This window comes from Pleurodeles waltl, chromosome 10, assembly GCF_031143425.1.
Source record: "Pleurodeles waltl isolate 20211129_DDA chromosome 10, aPleWal1.hap1.20221129, whole genome shotgun sequence".
Taxonomy (NCBI): Eukaryota; Metazoa; Chordata; class Amphibia; order Caudata; family Salamandridae; genus Pleurodeles; species Pleurodeles waltl.
The window spans coordinates 515,966,882-515,991,896 of NC_090449.1; positions in this window are offsets into that span (position 1 = coordinate 515,966,882).

The window sequence follows — 25,015 nt, forward strand, 5'->3', positions numbered from 1 at the left end:
CTGAGAAATACTGTGTGTCGCTGGCTTACTAAATCTACGAACTTCAATCTCACAGATTATGACAAAATCCTTTTTTGTAGAAGAGTTGATTTGATTGGTCAAAGTGACAAACATTTAATAAGGGCCTGTGTGATTAGCACACACAGCCATATCAACCTGTTACTATTGGGTATTTTATAGAAACTTGCAAATCGGCCCTAATTCCTGTTTGCTCTAAACCGCACCCAACTAAAAGTTCTAGCATTCTTGTTTCAAATTGTTTTTTCCACTTGGCAACTTGAGTGAAGTAGATTGCATGGACAATGACATTCTCAGCAACAACAGGGACGTGCCAACAATATGAATAAGGATGGGTTTGACTCACTCATGGGCACCTCATGGGCTAACTTAATATGTGGGATCATTTTGGATTTTAACTCAACACTATCTGATGTTGATAAGCTGGGCAATGTTGTAAAATTCAACATTGTCATGTTACAAGAGAATTGGCGCCTCATTACGAGTTTAGCGGTCTTGTGACTGCAATGTTGGTGGTCTGCAGCCAACGGTCTGGTGCAGCAGACTGCCTTATTATGAATTTGGCAGTCGTAGAGACAGATGACCACCAGTGGTCCGCCAGCACTGCCAGGCAGCACAGACCTCCCCAGTGCAGAGGAAGTATAAACAGGACGACCCATTACGAGGTGCACACTGCCAATGTGACAGTGGCGGTCCAACCACCATGTTAAAACTGAGGGAAGCAGACAGTATAAGGAGAGACACTCACCTGCAAGCAGCTTCACACGTCCGGGGCCACCATGAAGCCATTCACAAACATCACGCCGTTGCTGCTGCTCGTCGAGAGACCACAAAATCAGCGTCAACGTAGAGGCCAACAACCATAAGTACACACACCTACCTGTATCATCAACATAAAAAAACCCTTGTAGCTCTGGCAAACACATCCTAGGGGGGGCACGCCATGGGCAGTAGGCACAGGTTTCACACAATACACAATCACTGACATATAGCAACATGGACACCTACACACACACAATACGCACACTTTGGCCAGCACACTCACACAGCATTACAAAAATTCACAAGGCCATACAGCCCAGGAACAGGGACACTGAGGGCTACACAACATTGTCACACGCACCAACAACAACACATATACAGCACATATACAATTACAGCTCACACAACCACATTCCACACTAGCCAGGGGCTGCTCACAGATACATCACACATACTTATTGATGTGGCATGCAACACAAACAACACCACCAGTAAACAGCCCTGCAATGGACACACACATCACAGCACAATGGAAGCACAATGGCATGCATAAAACACATTGATACAAATACACCAAGAACAACATAACAACCATACCTACACAATTGGGATGGGGCGATCTGGGACACACAGGGAATGAGACAGCACTGAGATATAGAACAGTTTGAAGAGGAGCCTTAAACAACATCTCCACAAGAAATGGACCTACATGGGTCGCTGGGACAAACAATGCCCAAACCAATTGTCAGGCACATCTGCACAATGGGGAAGTGAAAGTCAACAAAGCAAATACAACTCCCACTGCATGGTACATACCTCTAGAGGAACAATTTCCAAGGAACACACACCTAAATGCACACATGTACAGGCAAATGAAAACAAAGCTAGCACAAATCAACAGACTCAATTGTCTGAACATACACAACTGAAGATGACACACATATCATGAATACATAAGCCAGATCAGGGGGAAAAGTCTAACACCATATATGCTCACATTGGACATCACAATAAGAAATACTTACCATCCCAAACAGTGCACAATGCCATTACACCACCATTACATTCACACACATACATATACACACAACATATACCCTTCACCCGGGGGACAACGGCACTGCACACAAACTCACGTACTGCTGACCACAGCAACTGAAGCAGCAAGCAGGCTCAAACACACACAACTGCAGGCATACAGCCAAAGTCACTTAGGCACAACAGAAAGCTAGGAAAGAAAGTGCAGGACAAAGGTGTACCTAAACAAAAAAAACAACTGTTGGGTTTATTAATGAGAACTCTCACTATTTTCCAAAGGCCATTGGCCAGTCCATAACAAATGCCAATAACTGTACACTGTAGTGGCCAATCTTGATTCCTGACTGACATGTAACCTCCACAGGAAGGGGTAACAAGGAGGCAGGCAGGTACCTCAGGTATTATCCAGGGGGTGAGGAATCTCATTTAGGAGGGTGGGGGAGTTTTGGCTTGGGCTTGGGAGAGGAAGCTGCTTCTTTGGTGGGGTTGGTGTCTTTGGGAGGGAGGAATGGCTACTTGCAGGGGAGGCCTTTGAGGTGGAAGGGACGAACTGGGAGTTGGGTGGGGTTCTTCTAGTTGTGGTTCGGGGGTAGAGCAAGGGTAAGGCCAAGGTCACACAGGCAGAGTTTTTTGGAAACACAGGGATGATCATCAGAAGGGGGATAGGATTTGGAGGTTGAGGGAGTGGTTGTAGGTTGTGTAGGCATGGATGTCTTGGGTGCGTGCTTAAGTGAGGTATGCTTGTGTGTGGTGGGTGTCTGTTTGGTGGGTGAATGTGGGTGTTTATGTGTCTTGGGTTTTGGGGTGGAGGCGCTGGAAGATGCTGTGGTGGGTTGGTACGCGGCATAGGTGGGTGTCTGATGGGGTGGTGACTGCAGGTATGGTAGATGTAGGTGTGTTGGTAGTTATGGTGCCTGCAGGTGTGGTGTTTATGGTGGATATCTGAGGGTCTGCTGGGGTGGTGCCTGAAGGAAGGATGGGTGTGGTGGCTATGTCAGTGACTGTTGCGCTGGTTTCTGCAGGTAGGCTTGATGTTGTGTGTGTGATGCTGGGAGTGGTTGGGGTGTCAGGGCCAGTTGTGAGTGTTGCTGTGTCTGTGGGTGGATATTGTTTGTGTGGATGCCTGTGTGTCTTGTTGTGCTTGTACCTGTGTGCGCTATGTTTATCTGTTGAGGTGGCTGTATAAGGATCTGTTTGTGTGCTATGGGTAGGTGGGGGAGGGGGGATTTGGTTTGGGAAGAGGAAGGTGGTGGATGGACGGAAGCTGGGGGGTGCCTGGCTGCCATCAGGGTTGAGGTCTGAGCCTGAAAAGATCCCTGTAGACCAGACATTGCACCGTGAATGCCTTCCAGGAATGTATTAGTCTGTTGGAAATGACTTGCCTATCCCTGGATGGCATTTACAATGGCAGTCTGACCCACAGAGATCGTTCTTAGGAAGTCAATAGCCTCCTCACTGAGGACAGCAGGGGTAACAGGGTCTGGGGCAGAGGTTCTTGCGGCAAAGGAGAAACCCACCCTCTTGGGTGAGCGGACACGGCCACCTGGGTGGGGAGCAACAAGGAGGGCAGTGATAGAATGGGAGTGGCAGACAAGGATGTTACTGGGTGGTCCCCGATAAGTCCACCACCACTAGGGAGTGGCCATTGGAGGAGGAATCTGATGATGTTGATCCTGTCTCCCCCGTGGCACTCCCCTCACCCTCCAGGCTACTGGATCCCTCTGCATTGGTGGTATCTTGACCTGAGGTCCCATGACCTGATGCTTCCCTGCTCAGCTCGCCCCGTATCCTTCGCCTGCCTGTGCTGATGCTGCAAAAAGATTGAGAAAAAGAGCTGCAACATATACATGAGAACACCTCAATCACGACTGTGATTTAGAAACTATACCATCATGTCAAGTAGGCTCCATAAAATGATTTCATCAAAGTGCCACTTTCATGTGCCATACCATATGTATGCATGCCATCTGGACTTTCCAAAGTTACCCAGACCTAATTAGGATCCCAGACAACTACAAGTGCATGGCTGAAGTCTTGCAACCACAATAAACATAGAACAACTAGGTGAACTCTCCATCCTCACAGCTGTGCCACATGCAGCAGACCTCAGTTCACTTGCAGCCAACAATACAATCCCTTGGTAAAGTAATATTCCATATTTCACACATAGGATTATGCACACATATATTTTGCACATATATGAGGTACCAAGAATTTGAGATGATGTCAATGAAACCAACTGTCACAGATATAAAAGTGAAACATCCTGGAGTGGTTGACATGGAAATACCTGTGTAACGTTGGGCACATTTCAACAATGTACAGCTCAAAGAGTGGCACCTGTCCCAATAAAGGACAGGCAGTAGTATCAATGCAATTCTGATGGGCCTCACATGTTCATTGTAAGGAACAACATTGACCTCAGGTCCAATATGTTAGGGAGAGATATTGTATGAATATGCACAACAATAAATCAGTCAGTCCCAGGATAGTCACCCGTAATGTCTAAGATCAATTACAAAACCATCTGAGTGAATCTGTGGTACACATCTGTAACTTGTATGTTGGAGAGACACAAATCACACATGGGAAAAGAGAAAGACCCCAAACTGTTGTCCAATGAGGAGCAACATCACTATCCACATCTTTGACATGCCAACCCTGGTATCTGTCTGTGGATGAATGCCTGAACCCATACACATGTGATGTCAACATCACTCCAAGTCACTCCACAATGCATGATAACAGTCAGGGAACAATCCTCAATCACTTGACATATACAGTGCACTTTTCAACAAGATTCCACATCAAGGGAATGGTCCAAAATAGAATGGTTTCGCAATCTGGGCCTAAATGTCATGTCCCTCATTGCTATTGCAGGTAACAGCATACATCATACACTGACGATAACTTGCTTCTGGGTGGGGGATGTCTATGTACACATATGCCCAGACACATGGCAGAGGACAGTGTTCCAAAACCCACTTACCTTTTGTCTGGGACTTTCAGGGGAAGTGATCTGTGGGTCAGACATTACACCCACTACAACAACAATCAGTACATGATAAATCACTATACACAGCCAGTTCTGATCCCTGCAGAGAAAGTTGTTTGAAGAATCCCCCCAGGTTTGTACATGATTCCTGGTTCAGAATGTAAGGTAGACCAGTTTGATACGCATGACATTTCAACACAAACCATCTACAATCTACTGTGTGACACGTGGCTCATCCCTAATAGTCAGGTGGAGCACTCAGTAGCCCGCTCAATCACCTGACAAAGGGAGAGGCAGGAATTTGCATTCTACTCACCCCCTTGTGGCTGCTGAGCTGCCCTCAAATGCCCACCCAGCACCGTGTAGGCCACCACCAGAATGTGGGCCTTTAGGGGGGTAATTGTCTGATGGGCACCACGTTGGAAGGACAGCCCCAGCTGGGCCTCTGTGATCTTCTGGGCCCAGCATCCCAGGTCCTCCCACTTCTTTCTGCAGGGGGCACTTCGCCGGCTGTGGACCCACTTCGAATCCCTTTCTTCTGATGGGCGTTGACCTGCATGGGTGCAAACGAAAAGACAAGAAATTATGTCCACAAGTCCCATCTAAGATGGCTGAGTCACACACATGTCAGTACACAAAGCTATGAACATCCTTTTTTAGACCAAACTTCTTCCACATATTAGCCACTGAGTACAGGCACACAACTACAAACACTTCCCAATCTGCAGACATATCCACCACCCTGCTCCTACACTCCACTGACTAGGTAGGCCAACTGACATTCTGTGGTATATGCTCTAGCAAGCTGAGAGCTGAGGAACCATGGGATACATGACACCATGTGGCTTCTGAATGGTACACTCATGAAGGCAATAAAACACTCAGACTCTGTGAGAAAGATTCCATGCATACAGTTCCTACAGGCGACTGCCAGACTACAAACCTACACATTACACATGGGTGACAATGAAGGAACTGGCATGGTGGGTATAGAAGGTGTCCACTGTGTCCATGTGTGGACATGTGGACTGACAAATGCAAACCCATGCCAGCTAAGGGGTGGGGTTCTGTATCATGCACATGTGCCACAGAACATGCTTCTCGACATGTATGTCCATCCTTCATAGTTGGCATCCAACTAACAATGGCACGCATTGTCCATCATGTGCTATGTGAGCAACCCAATGAGTCACATATCATGGCTTCCCAGGATTCATCACACTGACTGCACTATGGGGCTATCATATGTTCACTAAGCTTGCACAGGACAAATATGATCAGTGTGATGCTGTCAACAGGGCTGTGGGTGTAAGGGACCTGTCAGTGGTCAGGGACACACATTGACAGTGATGCCAAATGCACACATTACACAGATCATTGTCTGCCTACTAAAACCTTTTACATCCTCATCAGGGAAAGAACCTCAATAAGCTGCATATATTAATAGAGCCTAGGTTGGTTCACATGACAGGACATACTTGGATACAGGGAGTGGGCACAGTGTCACATTTGCATAGTGCAAGAGACTCTACACCAGCCTAGACGTGGACCCATACTGGGAGAAATACTTTCACAGGATCTGGTCTCTGCAGGCTGAGCAGATAGAGCCTACATGGTGCTCTATTCATTTCACTTCCATGCATAACATTACATCATGTAGCCAACAACGTATTGGCATGTGGTGTGCATGTGATAACCTGAAAGGCAGAGTGAGTCATGAAATGCCTTCAGAATAACAGTTGACTAGGGTCAAATGCAGTTTGAAATCCACAGGCAACATCCACATAGCTTTCTAGATACACACCTGACACATGCAACAAGCATACACAGCTCATGCTGTCATGTAAATACATGTTGTCTCACATTGACAACATTCATGTGACAAGAGATGTAGGGGGTTTGCTGTGATGTCAGCTTACCTAGTTTTGTGCATCCAACAGTAGATAATACCAGGTACACTCTAAACATACACACACCAAATTCTAAGGACCCAGAATCTGGCACTGAACACGGTTACATGAACATTGACTCTCCCATTGAATCCACTCCGATTCAACCTCCTTGGCCTTGGCCCCAATATTAACAAACACACAAGGCCAAAGACAATAAGCCAACCACAGGAGTAGAGGGTAACTCACACATTGGACAAGAGAGCACACACAGATACAATAACTATGCATTTACCCTCCAACAGGACCCCTACCCAATGTCACCGGACAGAAGGTGCCAGCCATATCCAGCCCCCCCACAGAAGAGGCCCACAGTGACGACAGCAGCTCTGCATGCCTGGATCAAGATGACCAGCCCGGCCCATCAGGGACCTCGGGACAGTCGGTTCCCCTGCCACTGTGACAAACAGAACCTCCTCCCTCAGGAAACAGCCCCACAGCACCCACCCAGAGGGCCCATGCCACTGTACCCAGGACACCCCAATCAGCAGTGTGTCCACCACTACAGGGACCCCAGGCAATCCACTAACCCAAGAAAATGATGGACCTGGGGTCAGTGGCAGTGGGCACACGGTTCAGGGGACAGAGGCACAGGATAACAGGGAAGCTGGGAGGACTGCTGTACAACAGGGGAATGACAGGCCCAGGGAACCCACTCTCCACGAGTCACTCTCAAATATCATGGGAGCATACCATCATTCCCAGGAGACCATGGGCACGGTACTGGCCAAGTTTCAGGAGACCCAGCGGCTGCAGGAGGAACACTACCTGGGGATCAGGGAGGACTTAAAGTCCATCAACAACACCCTGGTCACCATTGCAGGGGTGCTGGCAGACATGGCCAACACCAAGAGGACACAGTGGCACACCCAAGGGCCTCTGACACTGGCCTGATTGATGAACAACCCTCCACCTCCGCCAGCGCTAGTGGACAGGAGGTCTCGCCACAGGACCAACAGGCCACCAGCACCCCACCCCTGCAGAAGGAGAACCACCCCGCAGACAGTCCCTGAGATCCAGGCACAAGACAGAGAACATTGCCAAGACCCCCGCCAGGAAATAAGACTCTCCTGATAGTCACACTTCTGTCCCACTCTGTTACCCTGTCCACATTCAACTGCCATTACTCCACTTCCTATGTCCCCTTGGACAATGCACCTGTGATGCCAATAGACTGGACTCCACCATGGGCATTCCTCCACCATCACCTCAGCCCATTGCACAGCCCCCTCCACTTATTATCACAGAAATAAACACCCTTGAATCACAAATCAATTTGGAGTCAGTCTGTACTTTCACAAATGTATTATTGCAAACTTTTTGAAAAATAGCAATGCCAATGTTCATTTTCACATACCAATGCTAGACAGTTGGCAGCAGTAAACATAGCAGAAGGCAGAAAGTGGTACACAGATCTGTAAAATGGAAAGCCAAAGTGAACTGTCAGGGTCCATACACAGAGGCAAAAAGGCAGAATCATGCAATGTCCTACAGTAGTCTGGTATGAGAGGAGCAGTGCCAGTCTCTTACCTGTGTCCCACTGGAAGTATTGCATGATGATGTTGTTTCGGTTGTCAATATCTTCTTCTCCTGCCTCCTCTTCTTCACTGTCCACAGGCTCCACAGCTGCCACAAGACCAACATCAGGCCCATCCTCCTACAGAAAAGGCAATCAACAACAAAAGGCAACTCAATACTTGAAATAAATGCACATTCTAAACATGTAAGAATAAGCTTATGAGTGCTCATACACTGACACACATCGTTGCCTTGATGTGTAATTCCGGGTTTACAATAATAGACCCGTTTTAATTAATGAACAAACAATTCAGTGGGGCACATCAACAATCAATGTCTATGCTTTTATAATATCATAATGAGATGACATGAGAGATCCTAGTATATTCTAACTAAATTGCTAATTAATATATCTCCCTTTCCTGAATGTGTAGACAAACAATAACTAACCAAATAAGAAAACATGTACCCATGTAAAACTAACCAAACAGACTATGTCCATGCAGATAGAAAATGTTTTAATACAAAAGAAAATATCATATTATACACATAAACATATACACATATAAACACAACATATAGAATAGGAATGAAAAGCCATCAGCCTACAGAAAAGGCACCTGGTGTCGCAAAGCCAGGTTGTGCAACATACAGCATGCCACGATTATCTGGCACACCTTCTTCGGTGAGTAGTATAGGGAGCCACCTGTCAGATGAAGGCACCGGAACCTTGCCTTCTGGAGGCCGAAAGTACGCTCAATTATCCTCCTAGTCCACCCATGTGCCTCATTGTAGCGTTCCTCTGCCCTTGTCCTGGGATTCCTCACTGGGGTCAGTAGCCATGACAGGTTGGGGTAACCAGAGTCACCTGCAAATATAGAGGGACAACTGTGAGACATACACCAACCATTAGGGACTCTACCATACCCAGACACTTATGTAATCTGTGTTGGGACTTTGAGCTCACCTAATAGCCACACACAGTGCCTCTGGAGTAGCCCCATCACATAAGGGATGCTGCTATTCCTCAAAATGTAAGCGTCATGCACTGAGCCAGGATACTTGCCATTCACATGGGAGATATACTGGTCTGCCAAACACACCACCTGCACATTCATAGAATGGTAGCTTTTGCGGTTTCTCTACACCTTTTCATTTCTGCGGGGGGGGGACAAATGCCACATGTGTACCATCAGTGGCACCAGTGATGTTGGGGATAAGTCCCAGGGCATAGAAGTCATCTTTCACTGTGGGCAAATCCTCCACCTGGGGGAATACGATGTGGCTGCGCATATCTTTCACCAGGGCAGACAACACTCTGGACACACGTTAGAGAACATTGGCTGTGACATCCCTTATGCTATGGCCACTGTTGTTTGAAAGGACCCACTGGCCAGGAAATGGAGTACTGATAGGACCTGCACTAGAGGGGGTATTCCTGTGGGATGGCGGATAGCTGACATCAGGTCTGGCTCCAACTGGGCACACAGTTCATGGATTGTAGCACGATCAAGTCTGTAAGTGATGATGATGTGTCTGTCTTCCATTGTCGACAGGTCCACCAGGGGTCTGTAATACTGGAGGATGACATCATCTCATCACCTGCCCCAGCGGACGTGGCCTATGGAGGAGAAGGGTGAGCAGAGGGTCATACACCACATAGGTTTCACAAGGGTGTTTAGAACAAATGTGATGTAATCTGTGTTTAGCGCTGTATGTCCGTATTCCTGCACAAAACTGCTGTGACGCATTAACTTGGCCTGCCATGTGGCCACCCGAAATGGTGGTTGCCTGACCTGTAAGGAGGGACGGGGGAAATGAGGTAACTGCGCTGGCATTGTACACTGTTGCGGTAGGGCGGACGAAGACCGCGGCGCAATTCAGCATTAGTCATCATTGGGTCCTATCGGTTCAAGGAGTCAATGACGATGTACGCCAGCGGTGATGATGTGCACCGCCGCGGACGTGACCGCCATTTTCTATCTGTTCACTCACTTGATATCTGACCTTCAACAGAAGAGGACCAACACTGCAAGTGCTGCTGTGACCTGAGACCGGAAGCGACAATGGCTACAGTGTCTGGGGAAAGGGCCCCTGTCTTCACTGCGGAGGAGTTGGACAAACAGGTGGATGGGTTCCTCCCCCAGTACACCAGACAAACAGGTGAGTACACTGTGAGCATGATGGATGGGACATGAATGTATGGAGTGGTGTCGATGGAAGATACAGGTGGGGGGTGGGCAGAGGCCAGCATGTGAGGATGGTCAGTGCATGTGTTTGTGGGCCAGGGTGGGTGGTTGTGGCCAATGAATAAGAATAACCGGACGGGGGAGTAAAATCCATTCCTACTTTACATTTCCTCTAGGTCAGTGCCCACCAGAAAAAGGGTATTTGGTGTGCCATCGCCAAGGAAGTGCGGACCCTGGGGGTCTACCATAGACTGCTGCAAAAGATGGGAGGACCTGCACCGCTGGACCTAGAAGATGGCGGAGACCCAGCTGGGGATGGCCTCCCAACGTGGAAGGGGTGCCAGTCGCACCATGACCCCCCTGATGTACGGGATCCTGGCTGTGGCATATCCGGAGTTGGATGGGCACTTGAGGGGATCACAGCAGCCACAAAGTGGTGAGTAGTCTCATGCAGCTGACTCTGTGCACTTTATGAGGTTTCTGAGTGTAGGAAGAGGGCTGTGGTTTTCCTTAGGACAGGGCAAGCGTGCCAGGGTAGATCCATTGTCAGGCAGGCTCATTGCCAGTCCAACCCCAAAAGTGTTAGTGGCCCTCTACACCTAGTCAGGCTCCTGTGGGTTCCAGGTGTGCATCAAATGGGTATAGGCACAGTCCACCATGGGCATGTGATTTTCCCCTGAACTGTTAGTGCATGGTCTAGTGCATAGGGCTGCTCCCTGTGTGTTGTGTCCGCCAAAGGTAGTGTTGTTGCAGGCATTGACCATGTCTCTCCTCTGTCTTTCCCCCCTTTTTGATTTGTCACCCTGTCCTCATGTGCATTAGCATCATCTGACGGAGGAGCAGTGGCACTGGAGCAGGAGGGAGCTGCAACCCATATGGCCCTGGAGGGTGAATGTAAGGAGTCTGAAGGCACCAGTGGGACGGAGGGAGAGGGAAGCTGCCCGACGGGGACAGGAGGAGACACCAGCGACAGCGACTCCTCCTCTGTTGGGAGCTCCCTTGTGGTGGCAGGCACATCTGTGCCCACCGTAACAACAGGTACAGCAGCCACCCTACCTACCAGCACTGCCCCCAGCAGCCCCTCATCGAGTTTCCCGTGCCCACTCACCCAGGAGGGTGGGCATCTCCTTTGCCACAGGCACCTCAGGCCCTGCCCCAGTCAGCCCTGCTGCCCTCAGTGAGGCATTCATTCTGGCGTGGCTGCCCAACAGAGAGCATTTCAGGCTCTGGCCTCAGTACTGATGGCAGCCATTGTCCCTGTGTCCATCCTCCCTCTCCATCTTCCACTACCCAGACCCAATCCCCTGTACCTCAGCCTATCCCAAGCACATCATCAGACCAGCATGAACACTCATCAACACACAAGAGTGGACATGGCAAACATAAGCACCACACATCCCACAGGCACTCACACAAGCATCATCCCCATGCAGACACACCAACATCCACTGCCTCCACTGTGTCCCCCTCCTCCACGTCCTCCTCCTCCCTCCCAGTCTCGTCTCCACTCACACCTGCAAGCACTACATCCTCAGCCACTACCTCCATCACCAGCACGTCCATCACCACACACCGCTCACGTGCAATCACCACCCCCACTGCCATTCACACGCCCCCTGTGTCCTCTCCCAGTGTGACGTGAGCCCTCCTCCCAAACTACACAAACACCGGCACACACCCACTCAACAGCCATCCACCTCACAATAGCCTCCGGCCCATGTACCCTCACCCAAATTCAGCAGACGTACACCTCCTACAACCACTACCTCTTCCTCCACTCCCAAACCCCCTCCATCTTCCAATCCCAGTGTGTCAAAAAAACTTTTCCTCGCTAACTTTTACCTCTTCCCTACACCTCCCCCTCCCCGTCCTTCCCCTAGGGCCAGGGTGTCCAGATCCCAGCCCAGCACCTCAGCCACAAAATCCACCAGCACTGTGGTCCTTGCAAGTCCTGTAACATCGCGGGCCGCACCCATCAGGGCTGCCTGTGCGCCACCTAATGAGGCCAAGGATCACCCTATTCTGTCACCTGCCAAGGTGAAGAAGGGGACAACATGCCGTAAGGACAAGCCGCACCAAGCAATCAGCAAGGCCTCCTCCATGACAAAAGAGGTCAGTGCCAAGGTCCCAGCAGCGACTTCCAAGGTGGGGAAGGGACACAAGGCTAAAGGGAAGTCAGCTCAGGGCACGGAGCCTCAGGGTGAGGGACTGGTGACACCCCTTTTGCAGGTCAGAACAGCAACCTGTACTATGTTGGACACCATCGCATCCACCACCACATGCACCGCCACCTGCGTCACCACCTGCACGTCCACCTGCACGTCTGCTGCCTCTGATCCAGTTCCCAGCATCATCCCCAGTGGGCAGCCATCCGAGGCTGCAGGAGGCATCCTGATGTCTCGCTCGACAGGTGCTGACACCTGCGCCACCGCCAGCATGTCCGCCGCTGACACCGCCGCAAACACCGCCACCTGCCCCGCAACGTACTCAGACTGTGCCACCACAGTCGACATGGACATCATCCCCAGTGGGCAGTCGTCTGAGGCTGCAGGAGACGTCCGGGACCCTGCACAGCGTACATGAGGCACCGCAACCAGCACTGGCAGTACCAGAAGTTGGCAGGCTGAGTCGCCGCAGGGTGGAGTGTATCTCTGCCTCCATGGAGTATCATGCTACCTGTTCCCAGGAAATCTCGTGGCTATGACACCCAAGTGCGGGAATGGGAACTGCCACACACCATGTGCAGCACTCTGGACACAAAAACCCCTCCAGAACCAGTGGAGAACAGCATCCACTACCCCAGTCCTTGGCAGGATGAAGCCCTCTGGCCAGCATGCCCTCTCCAGAATCAGTGGAGAACAGCATCCACTACCCCAGTCCTTGGCAGGATAAAGCACTCTGGACACCATGCCCCCTCCAGAACCAGTGGAGAACAGCATCCACTACCCCAGTCCTTGGCAGGATGAAGCACTGAGCCCCCTCCAGAACCAGTGGAGAAAAGGATCCACTAGAGAGACTGTGGCTTTGCACTCCCCAGGACCAAACAGTGGGCAAACCACCCACTTGAGAGAATTGTGAGACTGTGGCTTTGCACTCCCCAGGACCAATCAGTGGGCATAGAGCTCCCTAGTGGAGCAGTGGCATTGTCCCTTCATCCGGCTGAGGTGCCCCCCTCCCCTTCCCCCTGAGGTGCCTGTTTTTTTCTCGACCTAATGCCGCAGTGTTTAGAGGCAGGTATCATGAGTGGGCTTCACCCATGCATTTTGGGACCACTGGTCCATGGATAATGAATGGAACACTATCCGGACTTGTGTAGTTGCTGTACATATTTGTTCATTACTGATCTGTTACAGACCTATTTCCATATCTGAATTTTAGATGATTACACTTGTTACAATCATTTCCTTTTGTCCTTGCGTTCTTCCAGAGGGTTACCGGGTGTATATGTAATGTTGCGGCATGTAGTTGTGTGTATGGTGTTGTGGGTGAGGGTGGGGTGGGGGTGTTGCGTGTTGCGTGTGTGTGTGTGTGTCACTTTCTCCCACCCGTGTGCTAGGTGCAGTACTCACCGTGGTCGTCACCACCGTCTTTGCTGCTCCTGGTAGAAGAGGAGGTAAACCAACATTGGTAGCACCTGTAACTCGGGCTCCATGGCGTCCTGGTTCCTCGTTGGATGTCAAGAGTTGAGTGGTTTCCGTTCCAAGTACTGTTTCCGCCATGCTTTTGATAGCGTTGGTACCGCCCTGGAAAAGGTGGCGGATTGGTGCCTTGTAATAGAGTGGGCGGTACATTGTCTTCCGCCTGTCTGTTAGCGGTTACCGCTGCGGTGTTTGTTACTGCTGCTGTGGCGGTCGGAGTGTTAGAGTGGCTGTATGTGTTGGCGGTTTCTGCCATGGTCGTGATTCCCTTTTTTTTACTGCCGGCCTGTTAACGGTATTACCACCGCTTTAACACCAATCGCCAGGGTTGTAATGAGGGCCATAATCCAGATTTACAATCTGAATCGGTAGATAATCGTGGATCTCTGTCATCAATTGGAGCCAGGCCTGATACCTGTGATTTGTCATCCATACAACATACCACCCGTTACACAAGTCACTTCCTAGCACCTAATCAACACATCCTGACTGCTACAGTTCACCATACAGTCACAGCAATCGCACTTCCTAGCCGCAAGGTCCTTCCAAAATACAATGGCCCTACCTGTTGGGATGTCCCAGCCTATGTTCAGTCTATTATTGAAGGATGTGCACTCAGCAATGTTGAAACACCTGGACAGCTATATCTGGTTTCCACAACGTGAGGATTTTGTCCATGTGAAGGCTGAGTTCTATGGTTTGGTATACATTCCACATGTTGTGGGAGCCATTGATGGTACACATGTTGCCTTGGTTCCACCGCGTGGCAATGAACAAGTTTATTGCAAGAGGAAGAACTTATATTCCATCAATGTCCAAGTTGTTTTTCTGGTGGACTTCTACATTTCACAAGTCTGTGCCTGTTATCCGGGTTCAGTCCATGATGCCTTCAACTGTGCAATACCACACCTGATGTCACAATTGTACCTAGAGAGGGCCTGACTGGTTAGTAAGTCACATATGACCAAATTGTTTGTATGCAATGTCTGCAGCAAAAATTCAGATCGGAGAGACTCATAAGGGCATATTTATAAAGCCTGGGTCAGGGCAGGCGTTAGGGGACCTGTGGGCCTATTTCCATGGTGGAACACTATGGAATAAGCCCACAGGTGCCCTCCCCAGACCCCAGGGACACCCCCACCCACCAGAGGGACAGCAGAGGATGGGGGACACCATCCGAGGAAAGTTTAGGTAAGAACAGGTAAGTATTTTATTTTTAATGTGCCATTGGGGGCCCTGAAATGGGCTCCCCTACATGGCACTAGGTGCAATGGCTATGCCCAAGATACCCTGGTCCCCTGTGTTGGTCATTGGGGCGGTGGGAATGACTCTTGTCTTTTCTAAGACAGGAGTCATGTGGTATGGATGGTTTTGCATCAGAAATTGCCTCTAGGCAGGTTAGAGTCATTTTTTTACTCTAACCTGCCTAACGTCCTTTTTTGGTGCAAAACCCCCTTCTTCCATACCGCCAGCCCCACCCAACTATCATAATTTTTTTTACGCTAGCCTACCCTTTGCACCGGCGTGCACCATTCCATAAATATGGTGCCATGCTGGTGCACAGAAATGGTGCAAGCTGGTCCTAAACTTTTTGGTGCAAAACTGCATTAGTGCAGTTTTGCACCAGAAAGTATAAAACAGGGCCTAAGTTGCACATATGTCCCGTTCCATTGCAGGGGACTCAGCATACCCAAACCGTCCATGGCTGTTGACACCAGTGAGGAACCCAACTACGCCAGGGGAAGTCCACTTCAACAATGCTCATGGAAGAACATGTTATGTCGTGGAGCAGGCTTTTGGGCTCTTGTAAGACAGATTTCACATTCCGGATAAAACAGGTGGAGATTCCTCTACTCACCCAAAAAAGTTTGTTAGATCATTATGACCTACTCCATGCTCCACAACATTGGCCTGAGGAGAGATATCCCGTGTATTTCAGATGAAAGGGAGCTAACAGTACCACTGGGTGAGAATCCTGAAATGCTAGGTGAAGATAACAGTGATGAAGAGGAAGGTAAAAACTTGCGGGCAGATCTCATCACTCATTAATTCACTTCAGTGTAAGTATGTCATGTTATGTGATTACTGTGGCTGTATGGTGAACTGTAGCAGTCAGGAAGTGTTGATTAGGTGATTTGTTTCCTATCAACAGGGGATGTGAAGCTAGGCAGTATGCAGCCAAGGGTTACTTTCTGACTCAGACTTGGACATTTTGCAACCCTGATGATCCTCTTTGTGTCAGTCTGCATGCAATGTGAGTGGATCTGCTAAAGTTTGTAATGCGGTATTGGTCATATGTGTGATTTCTCATGACCATGCCTAGACTCCTTGGTTTGTGTTTTCTCTAGGTCTCTTCACCATCCCATCCTCATGTGGGCATTTCACAGTTGTGACATTGGCAGGTAGTTGTTGCTGTCTGACATATGAAGTGGACATGGATTGATCCAAGTAATGTTGGTCATAGATATGGGGTTTATGGGTCCTGGGCCAAAGCAACTAGGATAGTGGATGGATGGAATTCTGAAGTACACAATACACGTTTGATCAACCAGAGAGAGCAATGTCTTTGCAGCAGGCAACACTGTGTTGGCTGAGTGGAGTGAGAGTAGCAGTGCCTCCTGGCCTTAGCAGTCAGTGTCTGTCCTACCCACACATGAACAGATGTCATCATCTCAAGTAGGTACAGTTTAAAGGCTGGGTAGAGGGAACAGGGTCATTGGAGCGGAGGACACTGTGTTGGCCCAGTGGAGTGAGAGTAGCAGTGCCTCCTTCACCTTAGCATTCCTGTCAGTGCCTCTCCTACCCACATAGTGAACTGATGTCATCCTCTCAGGTTTGTAAATTTTAATGTGGAGGTGACAATCAAGGTGAATTTGATTAGTAGGTTTAACAGTTCAAGTTTTTGTGATGGCGAAACAGTGTCTGCTGGGAATTGTAGTGCTGCCAATCCTTGTACTACACACACTATACAGAGCTGTTGTTGCCCCAGGTGAGTCTAGTTCAGATGTTGGAGGGCAGACAGAGGTCTATGGACAGGTGGACACTGGGATGGTGAGAGGTTTGACAGTGAAGCTGGCAAAAGGTGAGCAGTGAGCATGCATGACAATCAAGTTTGGTGATATTTTATTGTTGTGACATATGAGACTCCACTCCCACAGGTATTCCTGTCAATCCCTCCGGATGCAGGATGGCCAAGACCTTCACTTCCCATGACGTGAGTTGTAAGGGAGGAGGTGGGGGCTCACCGCCAGTCTCCTGGACATGCAGCTGGTGCCTGGATGCAGTGGAACGCACCTTCCCCTTGAGGTGGTTCCACCTCTTTCTGATGTCGTCCCTTGTGCTAGGGTTAAAGCCTACAGCATTCACTCTTTTGATTATTCTTTGCCTCAATTCCATTCTCCTGGTGATAGTAGTATGTTGGACTTGGACTCCAAATAGATGTGGCTCTACTCTTAATGGTGTGTTTTATAGTGTGCTTTGCAGGTGTGTGGGTGTGGCAATGTGGGTCAGCTGTGTTGTTTTCAAATTCATCCAATGTGGTCTGTTTTACTTTGGTGAGCGCAAACCACAGTGGTTTGGACCCCTAATGGCAGACCACCATGGCTGACGGCCACTGCAACTTTGTACTTGTAATAGGTTTGGTGGTTGGTTGACGGGCTTTTGGTGCTGTTGGTTGGACCACCTATTTCCTGCCCTCCAAAGTACTGGCAGTGTTGGATATTTGGCAGATTTTTGTCAGTCCTGCCTTTATGACTCATAATACAGTGGTCTGTGTGATATAGCAGTCTTTAGTTGGCCGCCACTACGGCGATCTTGCAGTCCGACTGCCAAACTCGTAATGAGGCCCTTGGTATTTAGAAGACATCATTTGCGATGGGTATCAACGTTTCTGAATCCCAGCCACTCCATCAGTGGGACAGGGAGTTGGGGGGGGGATTGATAATGATGTTTTGAATGTCCAAGATGTTCAAGGTCATATCCATCATCATTAACCACCTAGAAATTCAAATTCAATGGGTAATTATCTCAAACACATATAATTTCTTCCTTATACATTTCTATGACTCTGTTAGCCTGTGGGATAAGGGCGGTCAAATTGGTGTTCTGTTCAATGTGGTTGCTACCCTGAGTAGAAGATCTTATGTTCATCATTGTGATTGTGGAGGTAGACATCAACGCAAAGATAAGAACTATCTCTAGCTGCCGTAATCCCTTTCACATAATTGAAAATAGCAGTGGGGCCAAATTACATGAAAATCTACTAAACTTTCATAGGTTGAGGCCAAGGTAAAATCATTGGTTACATGTTTACCTCCAAGGATATGAATCAGATAGTTGATAATAGGGCACAACTGAAAATTGCTTTAGTGATCATAATCCTGATGAAGTATACTCAGAATGCCAACTAGTCTTTGACTGCCTGCAGTAAAGGGAATTACTGACTTACACAAAATTGATAGAGGGAGAAGGCTGAGTTTGAGGGCTGCTCATATTCTGTCCCTATTAGCCCCCACAATTAGAAACAACCTTTACCCGATCTAAAATCATCTACTGATTGCTAATCAACCCACAATTGTGACATTTGAGACCTTCATGAAGCTTCATTACCTTAAATCAACCCTACTAATACCTACTATAACTGAAAAGAGACTCCAACCAGGCTGGTGTAATAATGAATAAAGCGTGACTAGTCATATGTTGTATACTGCCCTGAACAGCATTCCCAGAAACCAGACCCTCATTGCTAGCTGTAGGATAGTTTACAAACTGGCTATTAAAAATAGGCAAACTGATTTAAAGGAAGACATTTGGGATAATTTGGAAAGAGCATGTAAAGACAGACACCTCAGATTTCTGGAAAATTGTGAATACTAACAAACATAGTAGCAGGGATATAGACAGGATGGGCACCAATATTTAAGTGTGGATAGATGGGTTGCACATTTTCCTTTGGTGGAGAGGGTGAATATGTAGAACAGGAGTTGCCACCATCATTTCCGCATTAAATTTGAGGTCTAAGAGGTATTGCGGCCATCACTCCTAGTTCCTCCCATAAGACATCTGGGCCACATGGGTGTACAAATGAAACTGTGCAATGAAAAACACATAGATTTATGGCTCTCAGTTATCACTAATGCTCTTGAATGCTACAACAATTTTTAGGATACTGACTTCATGGTAGAGGGAACCTATTGGTCTAATCTTCAAGAAAGGTAACAGGAAAGATCCCTACTGATACAGGAAAACCTCATTGTTATATTCGGTGGTGAAAGTTGTGGGGCACACTATCCTCTATAGGATGGAGGACTGGGCATAGCAATCTAGTGTGATCAGAGCGGTCAAATATGGATTTAGAGAGGGACTGGGAAGACAAGAGCAGTGCCTGAACCTGCCCTTAATTATACATAAGCACACAGTTACCAAATGGGGGCATATCTCCCTCTGGCATGAACTCATTCTTGATTTCACATGGTAAGAATTTACCCAAGGTTGGATCTACAGCTGTCTAGCCTCTTTTCTATGCCGTTGATGTCATATTGATAACACACACTCCAAATGGTCTCTGAAGTCTCATAGGCAACTTTTTAAAGTTCATAGATAATTTGGACCTCAAAACGTATATCAACAAAACACACTACATGCTATGTGGACCGCAAACATGTAAAACAAGACACATCTTCAATGAGGGGAAGAGCATCATGAAGGATATTGACTTCCCAAAAGTGGCTACACTGCATCTCTAACACATACTTCCAATTTAACCACTCAATCGGGGCTCCATTTGGTTTTACTAAGAAGATTGGGAGCAATTCTGTGCCAGTGATACTGTAAATCTATAGGATTACATACCTGCAGTTATGACCTACGGGTAGGCATATGGGGTTATCAGGATTGCTCTAAACTGCATGAGGAGAATTGCTTCTGTGCTTGAATATTTGGTGTATCTCCATCCAGTCTCCACTATTGTTTACAAAAAGAGTTGGGGGCCTTAATATTGTAGCAGACTATATTAACTTGCATTATTCCTTCTTGGATCTCACTTTTAGGAAATCGGCATCCATCTCTGAACTAGGAGTCAGTGCTGATTGTCTAGCATGTGATCCAGGCCATACGATCCCTTGGTTAAGATGTATGAAGAGTACTGCGGAAGCCAATGATAGACCACATTTGTTTTCTTTGCAGCATTCGAAAACCAAGGGTGATCTTGCAATGGTCAAAAAAATTGTTGATGATATTTTTGTACTGCAAATAGAAAAACAAAGGTAATGCAGAAAGACTATTCAACCATTTAAATGTATTGGAATTGACCATACTTGACCTTGGTCAAAAGTGTATGGTAGGTCGCGGTTGACCACATTCTGATTAGGTAATATCAGGAGCCACCTTTGTTTCCCACTGGACAGTATGATTCTACATCTGTTTAAAATTGTCCTTGTGATGAAGTTTACCCCAGACGTTGGTTCACTTAATTTTTTCCTGTAAATAATATGAATCTGTTAAATGAAAATATTTATTGCATGTTCTGAAAAAGTATGGATTTCACAAGCATGAACCAGCATTTTGTTTTTTGTTTATGTTATCTAGCTTAGTGGATTGATAGTCGATGGGGTACTTTTTAAAAAATACAGTACATTTGCACAACTGTTTGAATAATCTGTCTCATTGCAATTACTCACCCAACATGATGCTGTATTTTCAAAGAGCACATTCTTTACTGTTATTATTTGTGTTTTCATTGTTATTCAAAAATAATCAAATATATTTATTTGATTCATTGATTGCAATCCTGTATTTAAGTAGTGTAAGAAATTGGGTAACTGGTTGAGGGGGGTGAAATGCACCTGAAGCACCAACCACAATTGTTCTCACGGTGAAGTCACAAGCAAACCGTAAATAAACCTGTGCTCAACCCTCAGGCAGCGTAGTGCTGAGGGTGTTTGCACAGAATATCAGAAAAATGTTTGTGATACAAAAATATCATGCCAAGAATATCAGGGCATGAAAAGAAATCAAAGGCGGAATTATCAAAGGTAAAATTATAATTTATGGTGTTGTTTTTATTATCATGGTTAAAAATATTAATGTAGAACATATCACTTAAGGTAATATTGTTTGTGCTTATTAGTATGTACTTTATTGTACTGTATTTTAATGTATCTATTTGGTTATTGATTTGTGATTTTATTCCGATAATTTTTGAATTATTAAATTGTTGTAATTTGTATATTTAGTTGTACCAATGTACATAAAAGATTGTTTTATACTTTTTAAGTGGTTGTGTGTTCGGTTTTTATGTCAATTATTTTGTAGATTTGCAAATTAAGAAAATAGAATTTCTAAATTTATTTTGTTACTTTTTTAAGATTTAAAACATTTATCCACATTTTAATTAAGATTTATTTAAGTAGCATAAAATAAAATTAAAAGAATTATTAAAACAGCAAATATTTAACAAAATAAAATATTGTAAAATATTTTTCATGCAATTTTTTATGTTTTGATTATTTTTGCACCTTAAATTGTTGACCCTTTTATATTTGTAATTTTATTTGACAATATGTTTTACATTTATAAAAATATAAAATGAATACATTTTTATTTTTATTTTCTGATTGTTGATTTTGAAATAATAGTTTAGTTGTCATTTTATGGTTCATAGTTTAGGAATGGTATGAAAACAATTCACAAACATTGTAACTATTAATAGTAATAAGCATATTTTTTTCTATGTTAATATTTTAATTTGTATATATAGGGTTGTAGTTTATGTTTGTTTTTTATAATAAAAAGTATTTCATGTTGTAGTTAAAAAATAAATGTGTATAAGTATGGAATATTCATTGGGTATTTTAATTGATTAAATTGTGTTACCTTATTCAAAATGTTTTATATTGAAATTAATATTGTAAATCACACCTCTTTATTATCAAGCACAGTGGAAATGGAGTGGAAATAGTAAATGTCACACCTTTAATGTCCAACTCCTTCCCCAATATGGTTGGATTGGAGTGGGAATAGTAAATGTCACCCATTTAGTGTCTAACACCTTCCTGAAATGGGTATAGATTGGAGTGCGAACAGTAATTGCCACCCTTTTAGTGTCCAATACCTTCCTGAATATGAATGGATTGGAGTGGGAATAGTAAATATCATGCATTTAGTTTTTAACACCTTAACCAAATTGGTGTTGATTGAAGTGGGACTTGTAAAGGTCACCCCCATCAGTGGCCAATATCTTTCCCAATATGATTGGATTTGAGAGGGATAAGTAATTGTCACCCCTTTAGTGTTCAATACCTTCCTTACATTGGTATATATTGGAGTGGGAATAGTAAATATCATCCATCCAGTGCTCAACACCATTCCCACAATTGTGTTAGATTGGAGTGGGAATAGTAAATGTCACCCCTCTCATGTTTGACACCTTTCTAAATAAGGTTGGTTTGGAGTGGAAATAGTAAATGTCACCCGTTTAGTGTTCAACACTTTGCCCAAATATGGTTAGAGTAGAGCGTTAGTAATAAATATCACCCCTTTAGAGTCCAACACCATGCTCAAATTGTTCAACACCTTCCCAAATACGGTTAGATTGAAGTGTGAATATTAAATTTGCCTGTTTAGTGTCCATCACCTTCTGCCATATGGTTGGACTGGAGAAGGAATAGTAATAATCAACCCTTTAGTGTCCAATACCTTCCTCAAATTGGTATAGATCGTTGTGGAAATAGTAGAGTGGGAACAGTAAAAGTCACCCCTTTAGTACCCAATACCTTCTGCAATATGATTAGATTGGGGTGGGAAGAGTATATATCACCCCTTTAGTTTCCAACATCTTCTTTAAATTGGTATATATTTGAGTGGGAATAGTGTATGTCACCCCTTTAAGGTCCAACACCTTCCCCAAATTGTTATAGTTTAGAGTGAGACAAGTAAAGGTCACCCCCATAGAGCCTACCACCTTCCCTTATAAGGTTTGATTGGAGTAGGAACAGTATATGTCATACATTTTGTGTCCAACATCTTGCCCAGTTTGGTTGATTTGGAGTGAGAACAGTAAATATCACCCTTTTAGTGTCCAACACCATCTTCTAATTGTGATAGATCAGACTGGGAACAGTATTTATCACACCTTTGTGTCCATCACCTTTTGCAGTATGGCTGGATTGAAGTGGGAATAATAAATGTCACACCTTTTAATGACTAACACCTTCCTAAAACTGGTATAAATTGGGCTGGGAAATAGTAAATGTCACCTCTTTTTTGTCTACTACCTTCCACAATATGGATGGATTTGAATGGGAATAGTAAATGTCACCACTTTAGTATCCAACACATACCCAAATGATTGACGTACGAGTGGGAATAGTAAAGTCCCGGTTTAAATGTCGACGGTAATACCACTGTCACATGGACTATCCTGAACCGATAATTCCTACTAAATTACCATCACAGACTGATATGTTAAGTACAAGTTGCTCTGACATTGGATGTTACAGTATGTAAAGGTACACACTTAGGTGAAGAAGTGGTCTATGACATCTTGACATGGGTCAATTCCTTCCTCTTCACAACTGTCATCTTCATTGGGATTTCAATATCCTCTCCCAGTGGCTTTTCACAGTTTCCGTCCTCTGTGTTGATTGGGATGTTCCATCGCAGAACGATGTTATGCAGCAGCAGAAGGTAACCGTGATTTGGCACACATTGTTGGGTGAGAAGAGGAGGGCTCCAGATACTGAAATCTGGCCTTCAGCTGCCAAAAAGACAGCTCCACTGGACTCCGTGTTCTTCAATGGGCTTCATTGCAGCAGACTTCCCCTAGCGTTGTTGGATTCCTGAGTGGTGCCAACTGCCATCGTTGATTAGGATATGCTGCCTCCCACATGGAAGCAACAAATTGATAGATTAAAATCATATCAAGCCATTGTACATTCCTAAACTAGGAATAAAGCAAATGATTCACAAGACATATTGTACTTTCCAACAAGCCATGTTCTCTCAGGTCCAAGTTGTGACACCTGCAGGGATATTGTGTTGCTCCACAGTACAAAAGAATCATGTGTTTGGCCCTGGAAAGCAGACATGCACACTTGAGATAAACAAACCCAGTAAGCAGACAACTTGCACATTGATGCAATGGGTGTTCTTACAATTGTGGTAGATCTGTTCCCTGGTGTGTGGTGGTACCAAGGCAATATGTGTGCCATCATTTGCTCCAATCACATGTGATAGGCCACCCAAAGCAGAAACATATCCCTTCACCTTGACCAAACCCTAAGTCTTGGAAACAAGATGAAGCTGTTGTTGTGTCTCATCATTGAAGTAAGGACCTCTTGTAGCACACCACTGAAAATTATCTGTGACATGTCTCCAGATACTGTGTATTGAAAAGATCCAGTGGCCACAAAATGAAGCACTGCCATGAGTTTCCCTATTGGTGTTAATGCTGTTGTATTGCAATTGTGAGGTAGAATAGCAGGCTCCAGCTCTGACATAAATCCAGTAGAGTTTGCCCATTTAATCAGATGTCTCCTATGATGTCCCTTTCTTCCATGGTGGCAGGGTCTGGAAACAGTCTGAAGAATTGAGGCGGTCTTCTTCTACCCATCCTTGTTTTGCTCAAATGTGGATTTGCCTTAAAGAAATCAGAGACAAGATGCGCTTGGCAAAGCAGGAACAGCTGGTTTAATTAAATGCATTGCTGTGGAGAGCTTTACAGAGTTGGGGGTCTGATAACTGTCTCTCAAAGTTATGGAGTTCTGAGCGCCATTATATACAGTTCTCAAAAGGCCATAAAACAATTCTCTGCATTCTTTGAAGAAAGGCATCCGGGCCTAGTCACATAGTCATAAATCTGACCATCTAATAAAGTGCATATTTGGGTCTCAACCTTGTGTAACATCTCCA